Consider the following 7641-nt stretch of genomic DNA (forward strand, 5'->3'; position numbering starts at 1 on the left):
GTTGTGAGCGCCAGGAGTGCACGACGTCTAGAGTGTCCAATTTGTCCGGTCCACACTGGATATACCAAAGAGCACATGTGTCTCAGGAAGTGAAGCAAAGTTGTGTAATTGTGTCGCGAAACCTGAATTTGTGACTTCATTAAAAAATATAGTCCACTCAGAGTATGTAATTCAAAGATATTATCTTCCATTGGTAATCAGTTATATGGGAATGTGTGGGCAATGTCGAGTGCGGAAGTTAATCGTTTCCTCGATAATTTGGTAAACCAGTCGTCGGTGGGCTCAGGTGAACATAAGATATGGCTTGGAATCGAACAAATAAAGCTTCGAATGAGCGATTGTCTTGGTGAAACTGTTTGCCATCTTATCACCAAAATGGTGCGAGGACACTATCGTCACAATTATGGGGTTCTGCGGGACAGGTATTTTTGTTCATAACCACACCACTCTCATTTGAACGGCCGTGTCCCTGCTCTGACGTAATTATTCCGGTGAGTCCACACCAAAGGGAAGCACTGGACTCGAGTTACGCTCTTATTAGAGCTCATTAGCAGTGCATATGTTCAAAAGAGGGTGGTATGGCTATGAACAAAACGACACTATCGTCGATCATGTGCAGCATACCAACAGAGAGCCCGTTCAAGGCCATGTTCTTTGTGGTTAATTGAATTGCCTGTAATTTACTGTAATTTGCTGTTTGCTAACACACTTTGGGTTCTGGGTAGCAAATATACCCATCGCTTATCAACATGAAAGCCGGAAATGGGGTGAATGTCAGACTTTCAGTAACTTTTTTGTGAAATTCGCTTTCACGGTGGGTTTATAGACAGTCCGTTTGCGACGTCACATAACACTCGCGATACCTGAGGAATCCACAAAGCGCATGCTTGTTTGCGTGCACACAGGGCAGTTAGTTTCACTGTAATCACATGTGACACTTACAAGATCATGCGCGTCTTTAAAACATCTCGATATGCCAACTGTAACAACTGCATTTGGAATGACCGCTTCGCTAAATATGGACGACAATGCTTAGCCTGAATTTAACCGTTTTAGGGCATCAATACCTCGTGAACCACTCATTTTGCGTATGGCCAATCTTCATATATAACATGTGAATGGAGGCGTCACTCGGTCACGGAAGCGGGCTTGCACGTGATACCCACATCATCATGTGTTTTTAAAACATCTCGACATGTACATGTCATCTGTAGCAACTGCATTTGAAATTACCCTGGGCGCTGTGATAAATATGGAGGACAACGTTTGGTCTCAAATAATTTAACCGCTTTTTGGCGTCTGTGCCTGGTGAACCACCAATTTTGCGTATGGCTGATACTGCTCGGTCCATTAACAAGCTGCGTAATGAAACGTTTGATGCTGCCATGCAGGAAGGCACCAGGACAGCTATTTCTAGACTCGCTCAAGGGGATCTTGTGAAATCATTTTACTTTCAGGTTCCCAATCCCCGATAAGTGATATTATTTCACGCAGGTGGCACAAAGATAGTGATTTGGGCCGGTCGATTCGAAGGTACATCCTGCAAACAGCCGAGACTGGTATAAAAGTCATCGCGATTCTGATAAATGAAGAGTCGTGTGTTTGAGACTCACGAAGATTTGTGAGGACCTCGTATGTATGCAAGCATAAGTTATCCTGTGAGATCCAGTTAGCATTGGATTAGCAGTTGGATATGGGCCATTTTAGTTTTCAGCTTTTGCCATCATCCAGAAACAATGGATTTATTTACTCTTTTTTACTTTATTTGGCGAATCCGAAATTCCGTGCAAAATTCAGGTGAACAAGTGGTCACACTTTATGATGCAGGGATTCACGAGTTCTTTTTGGCCTCGACGTAGTGGTTTGAATGTCCAACAAAGAACCTATCGATTTGGTACAGTTCTGGAGAAACGTGTCAAAAACCTAATTAAGTGTGTTGGGAAAATGAGATATTCTTGGAACACTGTTTCAGGTTAAATGAAGAATGAGGTAACAATTAACTACTCACCGCATTGCAGTAGTTGAACGATAAACACAACAGTGTTTCGCAACGAGCTGCGAATTTTCAGCGGCAAAGTGGGTTTTTTGCATTTTCTCGCAGATGTTCCAAATGGCAGTGCTTAATATGAGGTGATTTTCTGGGAAAATCCCCCACTTCTCACAACAACTTTTTCAACCGATCATACGGCGCGTAGAACTGGTCGTGTTCATGCAATTGACAAGCGGGAGCAACGCATATCGGGTGGTTTAACTCCGTATACATATTAAAATAAAAATACTTCTGTAATGAACATCTAGAGAGTAGAATACCCCCAAAAACTGCCTTGACCCCGAAAACATATTACAAGTGCCCGAAGGGGGTGGGGGCAGAACACAACAAAGTTTGATCATTCTGGACAGTTCGTCCTCTAAGTGAAACCAACCTATGCCAAAAACCGAGAAGTACTGTACAGCTGATTCACCCTTATTGAGAATCATCCGCAGTGCGCATCTCACAAAACTCCGGAAAGCCTCGCGACCACGACCTCCTGGCTAGTAGTTTGAGCACATAACCGTTCGGCCACGAGCCGCGGATTAGAGACTCTCCGGAGTTTCGTGAGATGCGTGCTGATGATGATTCCCAATAAGAATCCAAAATCTGTACAGTGCTTCTCGGCTTTTCAGCATAGATGGGCTTCACTTACAGGATGGGATCTTCACAAACATTCTACTTTGTTTCTATGGCTCCGGAGTGAATCAGTCTTCTTGTTCTATCTGTGACGAAACCAACTTCACGAAAGCTCGGCCACTCGGCGTCAACGCAACTGACTGAACTTTACGAATTGAAGTTCAAAAAACATTGTTGGATCAGGAAAACATGGCACCTAAGCATGCTTATACACCAAATTCGCTGAAAGCGCTTCACCGCTAAAGAGTGAAAATCTGGCCTGGCACCACATAATCACAAGGCAAAACCCACTAAGTTGAGGCGGAAAAAAGTACACGACGGTCCAGGATTACCCTCATCATTTGTGACGCAGAGCGTCTGAAATGAATTCTCACCACGACCGTTTTTTCTCACTACTTTGAGATGGACTGGTGTGTGGAATCATGGTGGTAACCGGTCGATAAAAACCAAGACACTCAGAGTGACCCTCACGTGGTTCTGGGCGCATAAGACAGGCTTGGAACTTTATCCCTGTCGCTGCATGCTTTCTGCTGAGACCCAAACGATGAGTTAAGTTCAGCAGTTTATCATGAGGCGATTAGTGTCCTGACTATTGACGATTTGACCCAGAATCGATCAGAGTTGGATTCAGGTCAGCTGACTTACAGTAGCCATTTCGGGCACGTGTCCGTTTCGGTGCACCTCTCGCTTATTTTTGAAATCTACTGATATACATCCCAGCATAATTGCGACTCAGCTGATAAATTTACTGGTTTTCAGATAAAACTTAAGTTGGGATTTTGATTTGCGGTACTGAAATAGGCACCCCTCAGCGAAGCGTGCTTAAAACATACATTACATGCTGATAAGGGAATAAGTAGTCAACAAAGGGTGGACTGCTACGAGTCAAGGAATCTGGATCGCCGGCTGATATTGTGAACCATTCTGTGTCCTCATACATTACATGCTGATAAGGGAATAGGTAGTCAAGTCAAGGAATCTGGATCCCCGGCTGATATTGTGAACCGTTCTGTGTCCAACGTTAGATAACGTTATATAGAGAACCTAAAGTAAACCGTGCGAATTTTCGGCTTTATGGTTCCTGAAAACTATCGAAAAAAGTCCTGATCAGCGTTAGCTGATAACAGTGCCCAGTGCATAGTAGATGCTCAAACGAGTCCAGCAATGATGCTGATACTGAGGAGATGAGGGAGTCGATGAAACCCTAAAAATCAAATGAGCAAGACATTGGTCGTTTATCTATCCACAAATTAGTCATTGTGAGTGCTCTGATTCACGTGATGAATCAGCTAGTTAACCTGCATGCCGAAAGTTTCTCCGAGTCTTTAAGGCAACGTGAAAGCTGCAGTGAGGATGCACGGTACAAAATGGTAACTGAGTGAAATACCACGACTGAATTTACATTTTGAGTTACCTAAACTTGCCACGGGGAATGCGCTACCCCAAACTGTCAGCCCAGTCACTACGTTGTCCACAGTGGTCGCGATGCTGCTGTAAATAAGACAAAGGAACCCCTTGAAAAATGTTCGGAGACACAGAGGAAGCACAGGGTACTTATTGAACCTTGTCATCCAGAACCGATTGACATTCGGATCTCGTGCATTCCGGTCTGACTACTTCTTTGCGTCGTTTACATAGAAATCCCTGTTGCCACGTCATGCAGCTCATCATCATTATCATCATCAATCATCACCATCATCATCATCATCACCATCATTATCATCATCACCATCATCACCATCATCATTATCATCATCATCATTATCATCGTCATCATCATCATCATCAAACATCACCACCATCATCANTGAAGATGCCGATCTAGTTGTATCAAAGGTAACCTGTTGGTTCATACAGCCAGTCTCCATACCTTCCAATCTTCACAAAGAACTTTCCTGACAGTAACACTAAGACCGGTTTCATCATCATCATTATTGTCAGCTGTAATAACCGCGTACTCGTCGTACAGTGGTTGTAGCTGCCGCAGTTTCGTCCACCGATGATTTGGGGGGAGGTGTAGGTAGCTGCGCATTGCAGGCGGGAGATGATAAATTGGTGCGTAAATCTAGCACTGTCAGTGGGTTTTCAAGTGGGTGGATTCGGAAGGGAGCTATGCATAGAATTGTATGCAGGAGCGCCATTGAGGGCGCGACTGGGCCATGTCTGACAATGTCTCTAACCACTGATGTGGACCGTCTCAGGGTCCCCATCCAGGAAGAAGGTAATGACCAGCGCAGCTGAGTTCGCTGGTTATGCCTTTCACACTTCGCCCCCCAAGTCGTTGTTTGACCTCCTCTGGCTATCTTCCACCCTTCACGTGTTGGTGCGAAAAGAGCCCTTCGAGGAATTCGGTCGACTGGCATACGCAGCACCTGGCAAGGCCAGCGCAACCTATGCAGTGTGATCAGTTCATGCGTCATGCAACTAGAGTGGGTTAGCTCATCAGCATTATTCAACCGATATTAAATGTGATCTGGTGTGCTCAGCATGTCCGGCAAACTGCAGTGAGCCATCTGCTCCGTTCCCCAGTAGTTTTCCATTTCCCGATCGGTAATATTCTGCCTTCTCAGAAACTCGTTGGAATATTACTTCCATATGAAACGCTGGTTGCCGTTCAACAAATGAGGGGGGATCTTAGCGAAATCCACTCATTTGCAAACTAATTTGGTTTTTCAAGAGACTCACCAGGAGCCCAGCTGAATCTCCCGTTTGTGATATTTCCGGGCAACCGAATGTGCTGTACCAGGCCGCCTCCTGTTTCAATGGCTACGATATTCGACATATTTGCTATGCACTACTCATACAGTTGCTGGACATTTGTCGACAGCCCAAAACCGGTTTCGCCGTTCTTGGGGCTCATCAGGTAGGTGCAGTTTCCGAGTTACCGTCAGAGAGCAGAGCTTCTCCAGTTGCTACTGCTTCAGTTGAAGATGACCGAATTCCTGGATTTGGCCAGATCCATAGGACAACTGTGGATGAATGTGTTAGGTTTTACTCATGATTATCTTCTAAACGGTTTGCCTCTAAACTCTTGAGCTTCCAGTTTATCCTGGAGGGTTACTGCGATTACTGCAGAACCGTCTCAGAGGATGATTCTCCTTAAGGAACTTACAATAACGGTGATTTTTCATGAGCGGATGCGAGTTGTCGCAGCAGAACGCCGGCGAATTTGGTTACCGAAAAGTCTGGATAATGAGAATTCCTCAGAACGCTTCATCAACAGCATATTTTAACCAGAAAGTTCATCGCAAACTATGAGCGGCGCACACAATCAGTGAATCCTAAATAGTGGAATAAGTAACCGGAGAATAATGAGTAACCCATTCATCTGCTCTCAATGCATGTCAGTATTTAGCCGGAGTTATAACGACAGAGTGTAAGGTAAAAGCACGATGGTTAAATAAGCAGCGACAGCGAATTCGGTGGTACATGAAACGAACTTGGACGGGGGCGACTTGCCCGGTACCTGGCTGTCATCCGGCGAATTCATAGTGGGCTGATTGGTTATCTCTGGGCCCTAAATCTTGACTAACGTCGTAACCTAGTCACTTGACATGACGAAGCTTTTGTTTCAAAAGCGAAATGTTGTCCAGCTATAAATCCACGAATTTCTTTCGAATTTTTCAGGAAACCAATTTATAAATAACTCCCATGTTTATCGTTACATTTTGCGTTTAAATCCATCCCTTGAATTGAGGTAACACAATTGTGTGCTTGAAGAACACGAGGATTACATGCTGTTTGGATCAATTTCAAGTGAATCTAAGGATAACTGGTCCAACTGAATGTGATAAACCAGAGAGATTGGAGGACGCCTACTGTTCGAATCAAGCTAGCGAGTCATAATCATCGCTCATGTGCGTACACTCAGGGTTTCGCCATCGACCGGGGAATAACAATTCTAATGTCAAAACACTGAGAATTTGTGCCTTTGAATGGCTTGATTAGCCTGAAGTCGCGTCCTTAATCCGACGGGGTGTTCCGATCCTTCTTGTGCTTTTTTACCCAGGCATGACGAATATGAATTTACACTCTGTTATTCAGAGGGCACAATTATATCTACCCCATTCGGCTCGCTCACCTTCATCCTTGGCATTCAAATAAATCTTGACAGACTAAACAGTTATATCTTTCACAGAGAACTTGCATCGAGCACTCAAGAACGGCGATGCCTCATAATATGATGTCAGTTTTGCAACGGTTAAATGGCATATCAGATTGCTATTTGTGCTCTGAATACAGATCTATTTGTCACGATAATTATTCCATAATTAGGAGTTGGAAATGAGTGGCACACCCTAAAGGGTCGCCCCATATTGAACTTATAACCTTTCCTGTCTGAATGACCTGCACTGGATGAAGTGAACCTTGTCTTACAGCTGTGACCTTGGCCTTTTTTCTGTGAAACCAGGTCACATGGGATCGATGGCAGTGATCTTCGAAAACATGGTGGCCTACATGACCTGTTTCACGTGTGCGATAATCTGACTGCAGTAGATTTTAATGCGTGAAGTGAAAAACGTTGAGGCAGGATGCAGAACCTAATTTCAACACACTCAAAATATCCATCCATTTTCAGGGAAACAGGTCGACTTTGAATGAAGCTGAGTTCATTATATGAACACACATTTCAAGATTGCGTTAGAGCTTTCTTTTGCATCTTCCTGCCGACAGTCAGGGAACTGAAATCACAGCTGGCTGTTAGGTATCCCGTAGAGTGTTTACGGTGCACACTTTATGTTATGGGGTCTTCACCAGAGAAATCCGGATTTTGACTGAATTCGTTAATCGGGGCGGGAGGATGATGTTTCTCTGATGTCCCGTTCTGCGATCAACGAAGGATGATTTGGGATCAAACACTCATTTGCAAACTAATTTGGTCTTTCGAGAGGCCCACCTGGAACCCAGCTGAATCTCTCGTTTGTGTTGTTCTCAGGTAACTGAATGTGCCGCCCCAGGCCGCTTCAGGTTGC

This window comes from Opisthorchis viverrini (assembly GCF_000715545.1).
Source record: "Opisthorchis viverrini unplaced genomic scaffold opera_v5_555, whole genome shotgun sequence".
Lineage (NCBI taxonomy): Eukaryota > Metazoa > Platyhelminthes > Trematoda > Opisthorchiida > Opisthorchiidae > Opisthorchis > Opisthorchis viverrini.